This window comes from Corythoichthys intestinalis, chromosome 13, assembly GCF_030265065.1.
Source record: "Corythoichthys intestinalis isolate RoL2023-P3 chromosome 13, ASM3026506v1, whole genome shotgun sequence".
Classification (NCBI taxonomy): domain Eukaryota; kingdom Metazoa; phylum Chordata; class Actinopteri; order Syngnathiformes; family Syngnathidae; genus Corythoichthys; species Corythoichthys intestinalis.
In genome coordinates this window covers 37,419,367-37,442,451 of record NC_080407.1, presented here as the reverse complement: position 1 = coordinate 37,442,451, position 23,085 = coordinate 37,419,367, and the positions used below count along the sequence as shown (strand labels likewise).

Below are 23,085 nucleotides of genomic sequence, written 5' to 3'. Positions count from 1 at the left end.
TATGTGTGATTTTCCGCTTGGAAGACTTTTAAACATCACTCGGTTCGGGTTGTCGGCTAGCTGTCACGCCTTTTGGTTTGTTTACGTTCTCCGAAGCCGGGGAAGGAAAATTACATATGTCCGATTTAGGTGTCATAAAATATCGTTCGGGAGGTGCGGCAGTAAAGGTGAAGTCGACAGTTTTGATCATTATGGAGTAATTTTGCCATGTTGTCCTGAATAAATGCATTTTTATGATTTCATATTCCATTTAGAACAAGACTGTTATTTGTCATGACCATGCCATTTATTTGGCAATTGGGGAAAATACGTGGATAAAAAGAATATCCTGTAAAAATATTGAAGTAGAGACAGAAACAATGACATTTTGCAGCTCTCTTCGTCGCGTTTTCCTCGTTGTGAATAGTTCCCCCTCGACGGGCTGACTGGTCCTTCTCAAGCCATTTAGATAGCTATTGGGGAAAAATACTTGGATAAAAAGACTATCCTGTAAAAATATTGGAGTAGAGAGAGTGAAACAATAATATTTCGCGGCTCTCTTCGTTGCGTTTTCCTCGTTCTGAATAATTCCCCTTCAATGGGCTGAATAGTAAAACCGATGAGCCCAGTCTACCGCTGACGTCATCCACCTGTTGGGGACGCTAAAGCCCTATAATGGTAGGCGTGGCTAACCGGCAGATTAAAGGACTAATTTCTCGTCATCTGCGCTTTGCTAAATTGTTGTATATAGTCGAATCGTCTCAAAATATGATTCTAATTCACATAATAATGCCATTTAAGACTTTTTTTCTCATGTCGTATAGTTCGGCGGCTTAAAGAGCATTTTTAATTTGTTCGTTTTACCCTGGAAACCCCCGTTTACAGACGTCGCGCAACTGTTTTTATTTCAACCCAGCCATAAAACGAAGGTAATTAATAAATCCTCTGCCTAATTTGGTCAATGATGAGATGTACTCTAGATTCTCATCATTTAACCGCTGGTTGTCTCGATGGTGCCCAGAAAACGATATAGTCTTTATTGATAACTGGCACGCGTTTTGGGGCAAGTCCGGGCTCATGCGCCGAGACGGCATTCATCCGACTTGGGACGGTGCTGCTCTCTTAACTTGAAATTTAGCCGCCAAACTTGGTCTCCCAGAGTGGGGGCCCGGGCGCAGTGTTGTAGTGTAAAACACAACTCTGTTACTAGTGATCACTCACCTCTTTCCGAACTGTCACAAATCCAACATTTAGGACAGAAGATAGAGACTGTGTTCGTGCCTCGTATAGTGAATAGGAGAAAACAGAGTACTATAGGAACTAGACCAAATAATACATATAGCCCCTGATAGCAGTGAAAATAAAATAGCTCTTAATAAATATATAAAATGCGGATTATTAAACATCAGGTCAATCTCGCCCAAATCTCCGTTAGTTAATGACTTAATTGGGGATTATAATATTCATATTTTGGCCATGACTGAAACTTGGCTTCAGCAGGATGACTTTGTTAGACTTGATGAATCCACGCCCCCAAGTCACGTGAATTTTCACACAGCTAGAAGCACTGGCCGCGGAGGGGGGGTGGCAGTAATATCACACTCTTGTTTAGGTATGAGCCAGGGGTCGCGTTAACCGGATATTTTCCGTCGTTGACCGTTTTTTTAAAACGGTGACGGAAAAAACTGAAGTCCGTCCGTCATTTTGACAGGTTGCAATTCACACCCCAGACCACAGGGTGGCGAGTGAGCATATTAATTAGCTATTGTCTCTCTTAATGCATGACGTCGTTGGCTCTTCTGTCAGAATATTGTAGCGTCACCGGGGTCTGGCGGCGGCACTGTGATTGACACATCAACGGGAGGTTCTTATTGGTGCACCCGGTGTGCCAGCGCGTCATCCAATTGGTGGACAAGATTGCCGCCTGTGTATAGACCCCAATCACATGACGTCACAACTCCGCCCCCCTGACTGGAGCCGCCATATTGTGTGTCAGCTCGTCATGTTTACACATTACCGCTACGTACATGCCTCCTATTACGGCGTGTTTTTCTGCTCGTTAATATTAATAATCAAAATGGTGAAGGCGTGTGTGGCGGTTGGTTGCTGTAACAGAGAAGATAGACGGAGAGACTTGAAGTTCTACCGTATTCTCAGAGACCCGAAGATGAGAGCGAGATGGACTGCTGTAATTCGACAAGAAATCTGGGCACCAAACGATCACCACAGACTATGTAGTAGTCATTTTATATCTGGTAAGATGCATTTAATATACAGTGGTACCTCTACATACGATCGCTTCGAAACACGAACTTTTCGACATCCGACGTAAAATTTGACTCGCCATTTGTTTCTACATCCGACGACATGCTCGAAATACGACGACAATGGCAGCACCGCAGACGAATGCACGGCGGATTTTCTTGTGTGACAAATCAACACTGGTTTCAGAAAAGGTTGGTACAGGTGGTGAAACAAGGAAAAAGTTGCTTACCTTCTAAATGAAGATGCAAATGACAGAAAAATATGAGCGTAGGGTGGGCATCCGTGAAATGGCTCAACAATACATCTCCACGGTCCTCCTCCGACCATCGTTCGCCAGTCTTTATAAGTTAAACTGACAATTCTTATTGTGGTAACATCTCCAGAGAAATTGCCAACTTCGCCACGTTTTTAATCATTTATTTCACAACTTATTCAAAACAAAAACACCTTCTGTCTGCCGCAATTGACGGTGTTCTCTAGAAAACATTCAAAGTGAAAGTGAAACTCAAGCTCACCGGTCTGTCTCTGGCACGTTAGCCCCAAGGTGCGTTCAGGGTCAGCAAAAAAACGTCCGCCACATTAGAACCCGATTCGTTACATTAATACAGGAATTATTATTATTATTATTCCGATTTTGATTTATAATTTATTTGTTTTGCTATGTGTAATTGCCATTTGTAATAGTACCAGCAGTATTTTTTAAGGATTTAGTGAAGGTTTTTGGGCTGTGGAACGAATTAATGGAATTATAATGTATTCCTATGGGAAAATCCTGCTCGTTATACGACCATTTCGACTTATAAACAAGGTCCTTAAACGGATTAACTTCGTATGTAGAGATACCACTGTATATTTAGAAGATTTTGGGCTGACAACCACAATTAAGATCATTGTGTGACGTTGGTGATTGGGGTCTATATAGTTGCCTCTTTTTCTTTGGGAGTGGAGTTGTTTTGTTGGTGTTGTTGGCGGTAAGCAGAGTAAAAAGAGGGAGAAAAATACAACTTCCGTGTCTAATTTTTCGCCGCCAAAGCAAGCGTTACAATATTAATTAAAAATGAATGAAAACTAAATACTATTGAATATGTCATCATTATCATTTTAAAAATTTAAGTGACGGGTAAAAATAGACTATGACCAGATTTTTATGACCCTGTCAGTCAAAATGACAGACAACGAAAATGTCTAGTGCAACCTCTGGTATGAGCCCAAAAAGTAAAGCTAATTACATTTATAACTCCTTTGAAAGTCTAGTACTATCAATTATAGATGCTAACTCGAAGAAGCAAATACCAGTTCTTTTCATAGTGGTTTACCGTCCCCCTGGTCCCTACTCACAGTTTTTGTTAGATTTCTCTGACTTTTTATCCAGTATTTTGCTAAGCTGGGATAGAATTATAATTGTAGGGGATTTTAATATACATGTTGATGATGACGGCGACTCTTTTGGTAAGGCTTTTAATGACCTACTAGATGGGACTGCCTTCATTCAAAATATAAATAAACCAACTCATAGTCACAAGCACACCCTGGACCTGATTTTGCCCTACGGTACGGAGATTAGTGATCTTAGTGTCCATCCCTACAACCCTGTACTGTCTGATCATTTTCTAATTACCTTTCAGTTTGTGCTCCAAGATAATCCGTCACTAGTGACCAGAACTCAGATGAAAAGGACATTATGTGACCGCTCTGTTTCAGTGTATAAACAGATAATCCAGCCAATATTTGCCTCCATGTCATCTGATTATGAAGGAATAATGTCCGGCCCTGCTATTAATGACGAGTTTGTTGATAGTTTTACGTTTACTCTTCGTGCTACACTCGATATTGTCGCTCCCCCCAAATTAAAGTTTGTCAAGCCGAGACGAGCCTCTCCCTGTTATAATGCTGAAACACGCTCTCTTAAACAATCGGCACGTAAATGAGAAAGAACTTTGGCGCCGTTCCAAGACAGAGCACACTCTCTCTGCCTGGAAACACAGTTTAGTGACCTATAAACAGGCCTTGCGTACGACTAAAAACAGATATTACTCATCCTTAATAGATGAAAACAAAAATAATCCTAGGTTTCTGTTCAGCACTGTAGCAAGGCTGACAAACAGTCACAGCTCAATTGAACCTTATATCCCAACCACCCTTAGCTGTGATGACTTCCTAAAATTTTTTAACAATAAAATCGCAACTATTAGAAATAAAATAAATTAATTACTTCCAACTATCAGGTCTGATAAAGTGCAGACAAAAAATTCAGAATCTCCTATAAACCCCTCTAAAAAATTAAATAACTTTACCACTGTAGACCAAATTGATGTAATTTCAATTATAATGTCCTCCAAACCATCAACGTGCCTCCTAGACCCGATCCCAACCAAACTTTTTAAAGAGACCCTGCCTCTAACTATTGATATTATCTTAAATACAGTGCCTTGCAAAAGTATTCGGCCCCCTTGAATCTTGCAACCTTTCGCCACATTTCAGGCTTCAAACATAAAGATATAAAATTTTAACTTTTTGTCAAGAATCAACAACAAGTGGGACACAATCATGAAGTAGAACAACATTTATTGGATAATTTAAACTTTTTTAACAAATAAAAAACTGAAAAGTGGGGTGTGCAATATTATTCGGCCCCTTTACTTTCAGTGCAGCAAACTCACTCCAGAAGTTCAGTGAGGATCTCTGAATGATCCAATGTTGTCCTAAATGACCGATGATGATAAATAGAATCCACCTGTGTGTAATCAAGTCTCCGTATAAATGCACCTGCTCTGTGATAGTCTTAGGGTTCTGTTTAAAGTGCAGAGAGCATTACGAAAACCAAGGACCACACCAGGCAGGTCCGAGATACTGTTGTGGAGAATTTTAAAGCTGGATTTGGATACAAAAAGATTTCCCAAGCTTAAAACATCTCAAGGAGCACTGTGCAAGCCATCATATTGAAATGGAAGGAGCATCAAACCACTGCAAATCTACCAAGACCCGGCCGTCCTTCCAAACTTTCTTCTCAAACAAGGAGAAAACTGATCAGAGATGCAGCCAAGAGGCCCATGATCACTCTGGATGAACTGCAGAGATCTACAGTTGAGGTGGGCGAGTCTGTCCATTGGACAACAATCAGTCGTACACTGCACAAATCTGGCCTTTATGGAAGAGTGGCAAGAAGAAAGCCATTTCTCAAAGATATCCATAAAAAGTCTCGTTTAACGTTTGCCACAAGCCACCTGGGAGACAAACCAAACATGTGGAAGAAGGTGCTCTGGTCAGATGAAACCAAAATCGAACTTTTTGGCCACAATGCAAAACAATATGTTTGGCGTAAAAGCAACACAGCTCATCACCCTGAAGACACCATCCCCACTGTCAAACATGGTGGTGGCAGCATCATGGTTTGGGCCTGCTTTTCTTCAGCAGGGACAGGGAAGATGGTTAAAATTGACGGGAAGATGGATGCAGCCAAATACAGGAACATTCTGGAAGAAAACCTGTTGGTATCTGCACAAGACCTGAGACTGGGATGGAGATTTATCTTCCAACAGGACAATGATCCAAAACATAAAGCCAAATCTACAATGGAATGGTTCAAAAATAAACGTATCCAGGTGTTAGAATGGCCAAGTCAAAGTCCAGACCTAAATCCAATCGAGAATCTGTGGAAAGAGCTGAAGACTGCTGTTCACAAACACTCTCCATCCAACCTCACTGAGCTCGAGCTGTTTTGCAAGGAAGAATGGGCAAGAATGTCAGTCTCTCGATGTGCAAAACTGATAGAAACATACCCCAAGCGACTTGCAGCTGTAATTGGAGCAAAAGGTGGCGCTACAAAGTATTAACGCAAGGGGGCCGAATAATATTGCACGCCCCACTTTTCAGTTTTTTGTTAAAAAAGTTTAAATTATCCAATAAATTTTGTTCCACTTCACGATTGTGTCCCACTTGTTGAGGATTCTTGACAAAAAGTTAAAATGTTATATCTTTATGTTTGAAGCCTGAAATTTGGCGAAAGGTTGCAAGGTTCAAGGGGGCCGAATACTTTTGCAAGGCACTGTAAATACCTCATTAGTTACTGGCCACGTGCCGCAGTCCTTTAAATATGCAGTTATTAAACCGCTTTTGAAAAAAACCCTCTCTTGATCCTGATATTTTGGCCAATTATAGACCTATCTCTAATTTACCATTTCTCTCCAAAGTCCTTGAAAGAGTGGTAATCAAACAGCTCTGTCAGCACCCACAGGACAATAGTTTATTTGAGCATTTCCAGTCTGGCTTTTGAGCTCAACATAGCACTGAAACGGCATTAGTCAAAGTAACTAATGACTTGTCACTAGCCGCTGACGTTGGATTAGTCTCGATCCTGGTTCTGTTGGACCTGAGTGCAGCCTTTGACACAATCGACTATAATATCTTATTGCAGAGATTAGAATGTGACATAGGCATTAGAGGAGCAGCCCTCTGCTGGCTTAAATCATATTTATCTAATAGGTACCAGTTTGTCAATGTAAACCTGCAATCATCACCGTACTCTAGGGTTAGTTATGGTGTGCCGCAAGGATCGGTCCTCGGGCCCATCTTGTTTACGCTGTATATGCTTCCTCTAGGTAATATCATTAGAAAACATAGCATTAACTTTCATTGTTACGCTGACGACACACAACTGTATTTATCAATTAAACCTGAGCAGATCAGGCAAGTGGACAAACTAAGCACCTGCGTCCGAGATATAAATACCTGGATGAGCACTATCTATCTTCTACTTAACCCTGAAAAGACAGAAGTCCTTATAATAGGCCCGAAAAGTGTGAGAGACTCTTAGCTGCCCAGATAGTCACTCTGGACAATTTAAGTGTAGCCTCCAGCACCACAGTTAAAAACTTAGGAGTTTTATTCGACCCTGACTTATCGTTTAAAGCTCACATTAAACAAATTTGTAGAACGGCCTTCTTTCACCTGTGCAACATAGCCAAAATTAGAAACATTTTATCTAAAAGCGATGCAGAAAAATTAATTCACGCGTCCGTTACATCGAGATTGGATTACTGTAACTCCCTACTTGCTGCTTGTCCTAAAAGTTCTCTAAAAGGTCTTCAGCCTGTCCAAAACGCAGCAGCAAGACTTTTAATAGGAACCAATAGAAGAGAGCACATCACCCCTGTGCTCCAGGCCGTTCACTGGCTTCCAGTCGAGTTTAGAATTAAATTTAAAATCCTCCTTCTTACATTTAAGACCGTTAATGCGTTAGGGCCATCTTACCTCACCGATGCTCTGGTTCCATTCCACCCCAACAGAACACTCCGCTCTCAGAATCCAGGTCTACTGGTAGTTCCCAGGGTTTCTAAAAGTACTGTCGGCGCTAGAGCCTTTAGCCACCAAGCCCGTTTTATGGAATCAGCTTCCAGCTAATATTAAAGAAGCCGAGACAGTCTGCACATTTAAGATTAGATTAAAAACGTTCCTATTCAACAAAGCTTATGGTCAGGCTAGTTGAAGTCGGAGTAGACTCAAAGTTTAGTCTAAGCTGCACTAGAAGCTATAAAGCTGGGGGAAGTACAGCCACTGAGTTCTATCTCCTTTTTCTCACTCTACCTACCACTTATCTTACTTTATTTCTATTTTACAATGTTGATATCTAGTTACTTAGTCTCTTCATTCTCCTCTCTTCATCCGTTCCCCCCTCCCATCTGGGGAGGGGCTATTTTTCAGCTGCAGCATCCTGACTGTCCAGACCCCAAGCTGGATGGACGTCCTCGTGGCTACCCCCGTCTCATCTGGCTAGATGGACCCCTTCTTGTTCCTTTACTCCACTGCATCTTTACGGACTGTAACTTCTCCTGCTAATTCCCATTAGCGGTCCTGGGGTTCCTGTCTATCCGTCCTGGGAGTGGATCTCTCCTGACTGTGGTACTCCCCAAGGTTTCTCATTTTTCTCCCGAAGACTGGAGTTTTTGGAGTTTTTCCTTGCCGACATGGAGGGTCTAAGGATGGGGGATACCCAGGACTTGAATTTATTTATTCATCCTTGTTGCTTCATTTGCTGTTTCTGATTGTGTATCATCTTGCCTTTGCAAAGCCCTTTGAAACAACTTTGTTGTGATCAAGGGCAATACAAATAAAACTGAATTTTAATAATATCTATTATTAATAATGTTCTTCATTTTTAGCTCAAAATCATTAATTGATGTCTAATATTTAGTATAAAAAAAAACAACAACAACTAATTCTTCACTCGCATATTTTAAACTTTTAAACAAATGATGTCACAATGAAAAAACTGGTGTCTGTAAAAAAGTCACGGATAACTACATCATAACTATCTGTTAGAGCAGTTTTTGTGTTGAGTGACGTAATGTGGCAGTGGCGCCAATATGGATGATGACGTCACCACTATGCGCGTATAAATCAATGACTTACTCGGCACAGGTGTGGAACGCTGGCGGATATAGTTTTCAACCGCAACACATGTGACAGCACGCAACGCCAACACAGACCACATGCAAACGCACGTGTACGTTATAGATGACCGCAGAGTTGCGAGTATATTGTTTTGTTTCTTTGAAAGTTTGAAGACGCAAAGATCGCATTTTGTTTGTTATTTGACCACACGACATGACTTTGGACTGAATGACCACGATTAGCTTGACTATACTCATTGACGATTTGACATCTTGGATTACCATCGGCCACGGCGTTTTGTCTGATCCTGCCGCCTGACATCGACACATGGTGAGTGCGCGTTGAAACATTCCTAAACCAGCGTATATTGAAAATTGTCAGAACACTATCAATTTATTATTTCTTTTCTGTAGCATTTTCTCCGATATGTGAGATGATAAATAATTGATTCAAACAAAGAAAAATTGGGGGGTGGGGCGTTTAAAAGGGTAAATATATGAAAAAGAAAATCTCGACCACTCCTTGATGTCTGCGATTTTTGCATCGCGACCCTTGTTATATGACCATGTTTCACCCATAAGAACCCAAAAAATCCAGCTATGGCCATTCACAACTGTGTCTTGACACTCGGTGATACATGCTACAGAGTTTTTGGATGGGAAAAAAAAAAAAAGTACGTGATAATATCTCGTTAAAGTCATGGCGTCTGTAATTCTGCTCTCACCTCCAGATAGGGTTTTGCTGTTTAAAAAGAATTTTTTTAAATGCCCTCCTATTAAGTCATCTGAGTGTTTTCCACCATACACATATGGCGGAAAACTTTCAGGTGACTTGAAGTTCCACCCTGAGACCCCCAATTTGGCCAAATTTCAAAATTGTCCAATATGTATGTGTGATACGTCACTGGAAAGCTTAAAACCTCAATTTTCTGGGGGAGGAAAAATTTTGAACAGGAGGGCCTTTTTTTTTTTGTTAAATGTGTTTTAAACAGCAAAACCCCATCTGGAGGTGAGAGCACGCGAGAGCAGAATTACAGACGCCATGACTTTAACGAGATTATTGCGTACTTACCTTGTTTCGATCCAAAAACTCCATGTAGCATGTATCACCGAGTGTAAAGACACAACTATGAATGGTCACAGCCAGATTTTGGGGGGATTTTATGGGTGAAACATGGTAATATAACAAGGGTCGCGATGCAAAAATCGCAGACATCGATGAGTGGTCGAGATTTTCTATTTCATATATTTACCCTTTTAAACTTTTTTTCCGGATCGATTATTTATCACTTAACATATTGGAAAAATGTGACAGTCACAAAAAATATACAATTAAGCGATAGTTATGAGGTAGATATCCATGCCTTTTTTTACAGACACCATTTTTTTCATTGTGACATCATTTGTTAAAAAGTTTAAAATATGAGAGTGAATAATCTTTTAAAGTCGTTTTTTAAACAAAATATTAGACATCAAGTAATGATTCTAAGCTAAAAACGACAGACATTTTGAAAAAGAAATATGATTATTTACCTCCGTTTTATGGCTGGGTTGATACAAAAACGGTTGCGCAACGTCTGTAAATGGGGGTTTCAGGGTAAAACGGATAAATTAAAGATAGTTCAGGTGCTCAGTGCACCATGAATCTGCTATGGCAGCATATAGACATAAAGTTTATCAAACACAACAGTTGTTTTGGCTTAAAATACAGCAGGAGAGAGGATTTTTGCAAGAAGATTGCAAGAGCAGAAACAGCTTTTTCAGTCCTGTCTTTTCCGCCATATATATATATATTTTTTTTAATAAACACCAAATTATTTAGTTTAAGAATAGGCCTAACGACGCCATTGTAGCCGTCTTTAAAATCCGAAGCTTTTTCCACCTCAGGTTTAATGAGCGACTTGCACTACAAACATGCAGAAGAATACGACAGGTATAAGAAAATCAAAGAAATAAAAATGTCATTTCCAGCTGGTGTTTTTGGCAGCCATTAGGCCTGAACGATATCGGAAAAAACTATTGTTGCAATTTTTTTTGGGGGGGTGGGGGGGTTTGGGTGCGATACATTCCAATATAATATTGTAATATTAAAATTCATATTTTCACTAGATGTCTTGAATAGCTGTTTGTAAAGACAAACAAATGCTATGCTAGGACGCAATTATTCGGGCTGAAGACACACCATAAAGAACTTAAATTTTACGCTGATGTCATATTAAGGTCATTTTCATAGGCTTCAACCAGAAGTACATTCATGAAGTTGAAATACCTTTTTCTGTGGATTATTCTCCCTGTTTTCAACGCCGACTTAATCAGGCGCAAGTTAACAACAGAACCGATGTGATTTTCAAAATAAGGTGTGTAAAGGAACAATTTGTATATGACGTGCTATTTCAGACGAATAGTGCGTAATAAAGTGTGTATAATCAAATAAAAACTATTGTGGGAAAAAAAAATAACAATGAGCTAGATCCATTCTTTTAGACATAATTTTAAATTATGCAAATTAGAACGTATCGTTAAATCTTAAAAAAATCTCATTTGCAATTCCTGGGGACTTTTATTTTGGTGTGGCGGTACACCACATTTTTTTTCTATGTAGGGAAAACCTTGCAAAATATTAAGGATACCCTTATTTGTAAAGTCGATTCTAAAACACCAGATGCCTTCAATATTGTTGATTTTAAAGGAGGCGGCAAATTCTCAAAGTAACAGTATTACTATAAGTATAAATATCAAATTAAAAGTACGAGAGTTAAAGTCATTATTACATTGGGTCAATGTAGCCTAACCCTAACATTAACAATATTGAAAGCATCTTGCGTTTTGGAATCGGTTTTACAAATAAGGAAATCCTTTTTGTTTTGACACATCCACATCAAATTATAATCAAGAAAATAATTTATACTAATGCTTCCTCATAGCTCCCAGCTAATGTAGTATGTAATATGCGTAGCGGCTCACAGCTACATTACCCCCTACGTAATAATGCAACTTTTTCTTGTAGCAATAGTAAGACTTTAATTTTAAAGTTTTTTTCCACGTACTTCACTCCATTGATACGTGACATTTATTTATCTACTCTGCTGGTGCTCGCTCTAATGCTGAGAACAATAGAGACATACCACAAAAAGACAAAGTAAGTATTGTTTTGAATCCTGTTGGTAAAGTCACAGTGTTCTGAATCTGTTTACATTCCATTCTTCAGCACTAGTTAATGAACAAGGAAATATAGTTTTTCATCCCGCTTTGACTGTGTTGTACGGCTATGTTCATTCCCCTTTAAGAAAGCAGTCAGAGTGCTTACGTATGAAGTCATGTGGTTATCAGGAAGTCAAACAAACAGAAGCCCTGTAGGCTAACGCTAGCGGCTAATGCTACAAGCAAACGTGATGGAGTGTGGATTAGCCAAACTGTCACCCGACATTAAGTAGGCTCTTGGCAGCATCCAGACTGGCTTTCACTCGCTGTCCTCCCTGGTTCTCAAGATTTCAGGGGAGGGTGCTTTCATTGCTTTCTACTGGTAGCCAGGCCACAGGCTAAGGCTAGCGGCTAACGCTACAAATGAACGTGATGGAGTCGGACAGCCACTCTAACCTTGTCGAAACGGCTGAACTTAATGAGTGGATTGGGCACGGACTGCATCTAGCAATTAGCATGTCGCGTTATTTTGTATCTGTGAGTGTGTGAGATTTCTCTGATAGCTTTTATGATGGTAAAGCGTTCAGCATAAAGTTACAATCCAACAGTGAAACCTATAACATGACTGTTCAATGGCCACAGCTATTTTTCTGTACGTGCTTGCTTTATTCTGTGTCATTACTGCCATGATAAAATCTTAAATGTTTCATTGGCATTAAAGGAGAAACGATATCGTCATCGCACACACCATATAACTGTTTGCATTAGTCTAACACATATATAGTCTAACACATACATATGGTACAGGTTTTCGTAGGCACCGTCTGTTTGCATTAGGCTAACACACGTAATATAATTAATCAGGAAATAGTATCATTTTCATATTTACGGTAGGACTACGCTACTAATATAAAATAAATAGAACACCATAGTTTAATGAGAGGAAATAGAAGAGATACACAATGCCGTCTTATCACTAGTGACGGGAAAAGTCGTTCACCTGAGGAAACGAATCAATTCCGGTTCGTTCAGTAAAAAGATTCGTTCAAACAAATCGTTCAACGAATCGTTCAACGAATCGTTCGCCCTCCTCATCCCCCCCACCCACAACCGTCCAAATGAATCGTTCGGTCAGTGAACGGGAAGTGACGTTGCCAAACGAATCACCAAAAGACTGCTTATAACTGAACAGGAAAGCTTGGTTCCTCCCCCTCTTGCACAGTACACAGGCTTTTCATTGGCCGCTCTCTTCGTAGATTCAAAAGTGAGTGACAGACTGTGTTTTTCTTTCTTTTTTTTTCACTGCCTCGTCTTTGCAGCCCAGCCGCTTCAGCAATGAGAATTTCCGCGTCTATCATATTTCTATGGGATCAAAGCCATGGCTTGTGCTTGCTTCACTTTGATATAGGAAATGGTTAAACATTTCCCCTTTTTTTAAGCACAAACTTTTTCAATCACGCTAAATTACGTGTACGCTCCCTTCCGTATTCGTAGTTTAAATGCGTGTTTACGTGAGCTGGCTGCTCGTGAAAGCCATTTGATATACCACCAAATCATTTTGGCTGAAGAACAAATAAATGTGGAATTTAAATAAACTGTCTTCGGCTATTTTTTCCGGTTGAGTGGGATTTATTGCACACAAATAAGAAAATATAAAAAATATTGATAAATAATCAATTTATTATGTATATTAATAAATATTAAATCAGCGTTATAAATAAAATGCATTATTATTATTATTATTATTATTTGGCTTCTCTGACACGAAAATAAATAAATAAAACAACACCTGAAAAAATATTACCTAAAAATCGTGTTGAAATGTCATTTTTGCACTGGTATTAATATATAAATAATCCCATCAACTCCACGCAGTCATCCCCTCCCGATCTCAGATCACCAAATGCTGACGAAAAGAGAATCGTTTGGTCTTTACAATGTAACCATTCCACTCTCATTGGTATGTTAAGAAAGTGGAGACATACATGTATATATACATCCTACGTCCCCGCGTTTAATTTTTGGACGCTTTAGTCGCACAGGATGGACTGATGGACTCAACGTTAATTAATTTGCGCCCCAACCCGACAAGCTGTGACACGGGGGAAAAAAAAGAAACTCGGAAAAATGTCATGAAACTACCGTTTCATAGCAAATCAGTATTATGGTGATCATACTAAATAGTCATTTTCCATGGGCACGGATTAGATAAATTTAGCTGCCATGAAGTCCAGCTAGTCTCTTGACAGCTTTCTCGCCCGCCCCCGCGACGTATCCATAGTTCAGCCTTATCGCCTTGTAGCTACTGGCGAAAGTTTCAACGTACTGTAAAGTGGATACAATGTCGTCATATGTAGTCTCGAGTCTGTCGAGAAAAGCACAGTAAACTTTGCTCACTGTGTTTATGTGGGGATTTTTGTGCATTTGAGTAGCAAATGATAGGCTCAACATGAAAGAATATGTGATAAAGCCCTTTCCTTTCAGTCCTTGGCTCGTTCACTGCCGCAGCGCTGCTGCGTGACTGCCGGTGTAGGCTGACTATAAATTAGCGTAGCAGTCTAGCAGAACGAATCATCTAAGCATTCTCGGTAGGACGGAGAGTCAGTGAACGGGAAGTGACATAACTCAGTCTTGCCCCCTGCCTGCATGCTGGCTGCTTATTGGCCACACGTGGAAGTGAGTGACAGACCCCCTGATTCTGTTTCCGCTCCCTCCCCTGCCCGCGATGAGGCTGGCGTCTGATTGGTCGTGTGCTATGTCAGTAGACGCTGCCGCTTGCTCAACGCCCTCCCACGCAGATAACAAGGGACCCAACTTCATAGAACGAATCAGTGCAGAAGATGATTAGTTCGGTCTCGTTCACCCAAACAATTCGTTCAAAAAGAACGAATCGTTCACGACCAATACAACACTACTTATCACAGGAGTGACGCACCAACTCTGGCAAATCTGCTCTCCCAGCAAACTCCAAGAACAAGGCGCTTTGTCCTAAAACAAGCACAACCAGCCCGGACAGCAAAGTTGATAGCGGGCGTCCCAATCCGCGCACGAACCTAAGCCGCCCAAAACCGGCCACAGCGGGGGTGGCACAAAAGCAACGCCCAGAAACGCTTTCGACAAGACCCGCGTCAGCAAAGACTTCAAAAAGACTGGACACTGAGATAAGACAGATTTCTTCTGCTCGGAAACATGTAGCCTTGTTTTGGATCCAGAATTGTCCCTCCGTCGTCTGTTTTTTGCCTTGTTTTTTACCATTGTCGACGAATAAATTGTCAACCTGTTTTCGGCGAGTGTTCTTCAAGCTTTTGAAACATGGAGTCAGTGTGCAAAGGGTTAACACAGGAACGCGCGGAGTTTAGCTTCCTCCTGGCCTGGCTCCGCTCGGGGGCGTCGAGCGGCGGAGCACATTTCCGTTCTGTTGCCAGCCTCCCCGTGCGGTTTGGGCTGGGAGGACTAAATTCCTTCAGCATATTAGCAATATAGCTTTAATGTGTGTGTGTGTCTGTGTGGGGGGTGCATGTGTGCATGCATGTATTAAAAATTGCTCTGGGAAAAAAACTGAAACCTTGAAGTAAACACTTGTGTTAAGTAATTATGTCACAGCAGCAATTAACAATAGGTTGTCTGTTTAAGTGTACTGTTCAAGCTGTTCATTTTTTGTACAATGGCAGGTTTGCGCAGTCGTATTGATTTTTATAATGTTGTACATTGTTCAAGTCATACAAGCTGTTATAAATATTCATACTTGAATTTTTATCGTTTACAAGAATATATATATACTTAATGTATACACTGCATGTACAATTGTTAAATATGTTAAATTGAAAGCTGGTAAATAAATCAACAAGAAACGGTTAATTTGTATTTCATGCATTGATTCAGATTTTTAAATTATATAACAGTCCGCTTGGGCGAATTTATCGTCATTTATCATTATCGAGGTAAATCTGCTCAATTTACCGTGATACATACTAGAGCTGTCCCGACAAGTCGACATAGTCGACGTCATCGATGACGTAAATCCGTCGACGAGCACAACATCCCGTGGACGGTTAATGAAGGGTTAAAAAAATATATGCGTGGATAGTTCAGAATGTCGGATGCTCTGTATGCAAGCGGGGAAAGCGGCACAAAGCCAAAAAAAGTGCACCAGAGTGTCCAAAACATTGACTTATTTCAAAGAAACAAAGGAGGGTACACTCTTCTGTCCTGTCTCTTCAATGCCAAGCTTGGCTGCACGTCGGCCGTGAATAAACACCTCAAGCGCCGTCACCCAGTTTGTAAATTTTTTGTTTTTTCATTTCTTTTACACCAGAGTGTGCTGTCGCCTTACTAAATAATAATGTTTCATTGACAATGGGCCTATCAGTGCTATTAGTGTTGTTCTTAAATGCTAACTGAAAGGTTTATCTCACGTTATGGTTTATTTTATGGTATAGAAAATTACATAAGGTTAAAAGGTCATAAATATATACAGTATATACAGTGATTGCACTCAAGGGAGAGATTGTCAATGATAACGTAATAAATTAAGGTAAAGGCAATTCATATAGGCAATTCATTGATATATGAATAAGGTTTAAAAGGAAAAAGGTGAAAAGTTTTTGTTAATTTCTAATTGTGTTGTTTTATTTGTGTGCACCGTAGCGCTTACGGTGTGATTACATCAAGGATGGAATAAAAGTTGTAAACCATCAGTTTAAGAGACCGATCTTTTCAATCGGGATGCTACACTAGTTAATTCTATCAGCATTTGAACTCATTGTTTATTCGCGATGTATTATTGTTATTTACGTGTTTATTTGTACTTTAATAAATAATTTAAGTGTTCCAATATGTTTTTTGTGAATTGATAAGCGTCAACAAAAATTTCATTGCTAAATTAGTAAAAAAAATAAATAAATAAAAATGATTAATTATTAGATTAGTCGACTAATCGTAAAAATAGTTGGCTGACTAATCGGGACAAAATTAGTCGTTTGGGACAGCCCTAATACATACTTAAGGCCATATCGCCCAGCCCTACCTTCAATCAAAAAAAAACTTTTCAATCCAAGGCTGCCCCTAAATGGGGGCATTTTGAGACTAAAAGTTGAGCCGGTGCAAGTATTTTTTCATCTAAACGCACATGCGCGACCAGTGAGATAGTCGGGGGGGGGGGAATAAAAATGAACTCCTTCACTGTTAAAAACACAAAAGAAGAAAAGGACTTCCGCGCCACTTCCAGGAGGGAGAGCGAGACTCACGAAATTTATAATATATATTAAAGATGTCCCGATCGATCGGCATCGATCGGGTCCGATCACGTCATTTTCAAAGTATCGGAATCGGCAAAAAAATATCGGACATGACTTTATTTATTTATTTATTTATTTTTATCAAATCGTTTTCTAATTGTGTTTAACGTTACAGACAAAATGTCTTACACTCATCCAGTCTTTAGTTTGGGTTTAAAGTAGGGCTATCAATAATTATCGCGTTAACGGCGTTAATTACATTACAATATTTAACGCAATTAACACATGCGCTGCACTAATCACTCACGCATTGCCGCGTTCAATCTATAATGGCACCGTTTTACGTACACATAGAGCTATAAAAGGCAACGTAAAATGAGTAGAGAGAATATTGGCAGCCTTTGGAGCCTTTTTTAATTGGCTTAAACCTTATAATCCCTCTCTCAACAATTAGAAATATCGTGGGAACAATGTGGGGAAGAAAGGTAGTAGTTGATCTTTTCCTTAACACCCTATGTTACTTCCCAACGCAGAGAAGATATATCAATTGGTACCACTACGCACAGTCATGGTTGCACTTCCCATCATGCATTTGGGCAGAAGTTAAATGGCTAAAGTATCATTTACTGAAAGCTCAACAAATACACTAGATGGCAATATTTAGTCACAATATACAAAGTCACATTTATCCTTTAAGAATTACAAGTCTTTCTATTCGTGGATCCCTCTCACAGAAAGAATGTTAAGAATGTTAATAATGTAAATGCCATCTTGAGGATTTATTGTCATAATAAACAAATACAGTACTTATCTACTGTATGTTGAATGTATATATTCCTCTGAGTTTTATTCATTTTTTTCTTAATGCTTTGCCAAAATGTATATGATCGGGAAAAATTATCGGGAATGATTGGAATTGAATCGGGAGCAAAAAAAAGCAATCGGATCGGGAAATATCAGGATCGGCAGATACACAAACTAAAACGATCGGGAGCAAAAAAACATGATCCGAACAACCCTAATATACATATATACATACATATATATATATATATATATATACACATACACATATATATATTAGGGCTGTCAAAATTATCGTGTTAACGCGCGGTAATTAATTTTTTAAATTAATCACGTTAAAATATTTGACGAAATTAACGCACATGTCCCGCTCAGAAAGTATTCTGCCTTTTGGTAAGTTTTACAGCAAGACTTTTTGTGCTGTCCAACAGCGAACTCTTGTGGTCGCTTTGCGACATGGTTTATTGTTTTCTTTCCAGTTCATTATGGCTGCACGACGTCTCGGGCTGATAATGTTGTGCTTATATGATCCTTGGACAAGATTTGTCCGTAAGTATGGTTGTTGTAAAGACTGCGAGCTGTCATAAAAGCCAGAGGTAGTGCTACTAAATACTACAGATGTCTTTTGGTTGTGATTTCTTTGTTTATGATGATTCCGTATTTTTTTCCTCAGAATGGAGTGATTCCATATACCTGTATATTTCCCTGCACTTGCGCTATAAAAGTAACATTTACGGACCACCACAATGTTTTTATTCATTTCTTTTAGTGTTTCTGAATGCTAAAGAGTTGCACTTTTAAACTAATTTATTATTTTTTTCAAGGTTTTTTTTTTTTTATCCGAGTTTGTTCTACATGATAAAAGGTCTGAGTGAGTGCTTGTCCGAGACTGGTGATTCTATACCTTTTGCTAGGGGTTGTATAGTCTATGCGCTCAATACTGCCATCTATCGAGTGAAGGTTTTTTGAGACGTGAAAATTCTCGGCTTCTTGTGCGAGAAAATCTTGGTCAAACATCGAGTGCCGTTAATTTTTGAAATCAGGCGAAATGACAGCAAAAATGGGCACCTTTCAAAGATCTTTTTTTTTTTAATGATACATCACAATTATCAGAGTACTTCAGTTCGAGTCTTGGTGTACTTTTATGGAGGTAGGTTTGTGTCTTTATTATTCAATCCAAAAAAAAGTTGCTTCAATCAAAATATATATATTTTCAATCTAAGTCACTTCACATTTAAGTCAAGTTTTTTTTTTTAAATTGAAACAACATTTTTGATTGAAGTCATGTAATTTTGCGGTTGGACCACATTTTGGCTCGGACATTTGTGTCTTTATTATTCAATCAAAAAGTAATTTGCTTCAAAACAAAAAAATATATTTTCAAAAGAAAAATCACCAATCAAAAACTAAAAAAAATTCAAACAAAGAAAAAAAGGTTTGAATGTGAAAAAAATATTTGAGACTCAGAAATTCGCATTTGAACACTTTATTTTTCATTCAAACTGTTTTCTTTGATTGAAGCAATCCTTTTTGTGTTTCAGCCATATTAGGGGTAGGACATTTGTGTCAAAATCATTCAATCGCAATAAAAGTTGCTTTAATCCAAAAACTATTTTTAATCAAAGAAAAAAATCATTTGCAAAAACTTTTTTTTTTTAAATATATTTTTTATTTGAAATATATATATATTTTTATTGAAGTGTCACTTTTTTTGAAAAGCAAAAAGTTTTAAACTCTTTTTTTTTCCAAAGTGGAAAAAGTTTTGAACACATTTTTTTTTTTTTTGAAGTGGAAAAAGTTTTGAAGGCACTTTTTTTCGATTGAATCATTTTGACACAAAGATTCTCCTTCAACGCTAGTTCCGGTGTGTTTGATTGGCAGGTAGCTACGCCAATGACATAAAAGTATGAAGCAAGCATAATGGCCACCAGGGCTCCATCCAGCCATCGGAGTCTGTTGGAGTCTAAGCCGAATATAGGGCACCGGTACGGGCGTGTGACATCGGCATTTCACCGGAGTACGGTGCCCTGTTGCTTAATGTGATTTAACACGGCGAACTTCACCCGCTGCCCTGACGTGACGGTTGGCAATTGGTTCCAACCGGAGTGTCCGCGACGCGCCGGTACGGGAGTGGTCGGCGAGTGGCCCGACACTAGCCTGCCCAGTAAGCGAGTGGACTACTACTACTTGCTTTTCAAAAAAAGTGACACTTAAATAAAATATATATATATATATATTCCAAATAAAAAATATATTAAAAAAAAAAAAAAGTTTTTGCAAATGATTTTTTTCTTTGATTAAAAATAGTTTTTTGATTAAAGCAACTTTTATTGCGATTGAATGATTTTGACACAAATGTCCTACCCCTAATATGGCTGAAACACAAAAAGGATTGCTTCAATCAAAGAAAACAGTTTGAATGAAAAATAAAGTGTTCAAATGCGAATTTCTGAGTCTCAAATATTTTTTCACATTCAAACCTTTTTTTCTACGATTGATTTTAAAAAAAAAAATTGATTGAAGTGATTTTTCTTTTGAAAATATATATTTTTTTGTTTTAAGCAATTTATTTTTTGATTGAATAATAAAGACACAAATGTCCTAGCCAAAATAAACGGAAAATTACATGACTTCAATCAAAAATGGTGTTTCAATTAAAAAAAACTTGACTTTGATCAAAAAAATAAAATTCAATCAAAGAAAAATAGTTTTCAAATGTATTTTTTTGAGTTTCAAATTTATTTTTGCATTCAAACACATTTTTTTTGATTGAAGTGACGTTTTCTTCGATTGAAAGTATATATTTTGATTGAAGCAACTTTTTATTTGATCGAAGCAACTTTTTTTTTGATTGAATAATAAAGACACAAATCTCCCTCCATAGTTCCGGTGTGTTTGAGTGACAGGTGACTATGCCAATGGCATAAAAGTATGAAGCAAGCATAATGGCCACCAGGGCTCCATCCAGCCATCTGAGTTTGCTGGAGTCCAAGCCGAATATAGGGCACCGGTACGGGGGTGTGACATCGGCATTTCACCGGAGTACGGGGCCCTGCTGCTTAATGTGATTCAACATAGCGAACTTCACCCGCTGCCTTGACGTGACGGTTGGCAATTGGTTCCAACCGGAGTGTCCATGACGGGACTGGTCGGCGAGTGGCCCGACACTAGCCTGCCCAGTAAGCGAGTAGACTACCGGCGAGCCGCCGGTGTCCACGCCAGGAGCCCCATCGCTTCAGCTTTGAATGAGTGTCGTGTCATTCGAAGGCTGTCCACGCGACAGCCGGCCTCCGCGTCTGGGGGGTGATATCGACCAGTGTGCCGCGACAGGGCAACATACCGTCGCGGGTACTCCGGTGAAATGCCCATGTCACACCCGCGTAAACTTTTTGCTTTTAAAAAAACTGACACTTCAATTAAAAAAATAAATATATATATATTTCAAATAAAAAAATATTTTTTCAAAAAGTATATATTTTTGCGAATTATTTTTTTTCTTTGATTAAAAAGTTTTTTGATTAAAGCAACTTTTATTACGATTGAATGATTTAGACACAAATGTCCTACCCCTAATATGGCTCAAGCACAAAAAGGATTGCTTCAATCAAAGAAAACAGAATGAAAAATGTGTTCAAAAATTTTTCAATCAAAGAAAAATAGTTTTCAAATATTTTTTTGAGTTTCAAATTTTTGCAATCAAACATTTTTTTTTGATTGAAGTGACTTTTTTTCGATTGAAAATATATATTTTGATTGAAGCAACTTTTTTTGGATTGAATAATAAAGACACAAGTCTACCTCCATACAGTTTACTATACCTGAGAAGTGGAACGGTCTTTGGATATTTCCCATATTTTTTTCATCAGTTTTTGAATTCAGGCAAAATGACTGCAAAAATGGGCAATTTTCAAAGTACTTTTATTTTGAAATGATACATCAGAAATTTATCCGAGTACTTTAGTTCAAGTCATCGGGGGCCTCTAGTATATCTGAGTAGTGGAACGGTCCATGGATATCTAACAGATCTTTTTTTAAATCAATTTTTGAAATCAGTTGAAATGACAGTAAAAATAGGCAACTTTCAAAGTACTTTTATTTTGAAATGATACATCAGAATTTATCAGAGTACTTTAGTTCGAGTCTTGGTGTAGTTTACTATACCTGAGAAGTGGAACGGTCTTTGGATATTTCCCAGATTTTTTTTTTTTTTTTAATTCAGGCGAAATGACTGCAAAAATGGGCCATTTTCAAAGTACTTTTATTTCGAAATGATACATCAGAGTACTTTAGTTCAAGTCTTGGGGTAGTCTAGTATACCTCAGAAGTGGAACGGTCCTTGAATATCTCCCAGATTCTTTCAAATTAATTTTTGAAATAAGGCTAAATGACAAATAATTAGCAATTTCCTAAGAAGTTTTACTCTCAATTCCAAAATCTTTTTTTTTTTTTTGTATCATATCGATTTAGTTTGGTTCTAGGGGGACTCCAGTGTCTCTCTAAAGTGGATTCGTTGTCCAATCGTTCCCCGTTTTTTTCCATATATTAAATAAAAGGACTGGCACTCTGAAGCCACAGCGCGCTCTGAAGCCACATCGTTGCATTAACGTCATGCACATAATGCAAATAATCCAAATGAGGGGCAGCTAGCTTGACATCGTTTTTACGAGGTGGAGGCTGGCTTGACCGCAGTCAAATAATTTCCTCTATGGGAGATCAATAAAGGATTATCTTGATGATTCAAAACTATAAACTTCTAATTGATTTAAACAGGGAGGTCTGGCCTGGACTGCTCATCTTTCAATTCAAATTTAACAAAAGTGGGGGCAAAAAAAAAAAAAAGAATAGTATTTTCGGTGTACCAACCTGGTAGTCTACGAAGAACAACTTTTACTTGCATTTTGCAAGCAGTCGAGAGTTGATGATGTCGCTGATCTTTTGCGCCACAAAGTTCAGCCTCGAACTTTGCGGCTGGCGTCTTTCTTGCGCGCATTTCGCACAAATTAGGAGGCTCCAACTTGATTTCAAGCGTCGAACCACGTTGTTCTGTGGTCGCAAGATAAGCTAAGCTAAGATAACTAAGCTACGAAACGTCGGCACGCAAAAAGACCACTTGAAGACAGACGGACCAAATCTTCGATTTTGTTCCAGTCAAATAGTTCTGGACCTCCTGCGTCGCGAACTTAGTGGGTTAACTCCGCACAAAAAGCAACTTGTTGCTGAGCACTCTTTTCTAAGCGCTGGCAACTGGGCGCGTACTGTGCAGATAGATG

The 23,085-nt window shown here is 38.8% G+C and overlaps 1 protein-coding gene across 1 annotated transcript in view; it reads right to left on the bottom strand.

Moving 5' to 3' along the window:
* Window positions 1–23,085, bottom strand: part of LOC130929092 (gastrula zinc finger protein XlCGF57.1-like) — a 29,116-nt gene extending 6,031 nt beyond the window's left edge. The window contains exon 1 of the mRNA XM_057856024.1: window positions 22,679–23,085. The gene's annotated coding sequence lies outside the window, so the exon portion shown is untranslated. The remainder of the gene's footprint in view (window positions 1–22,678) is intronic.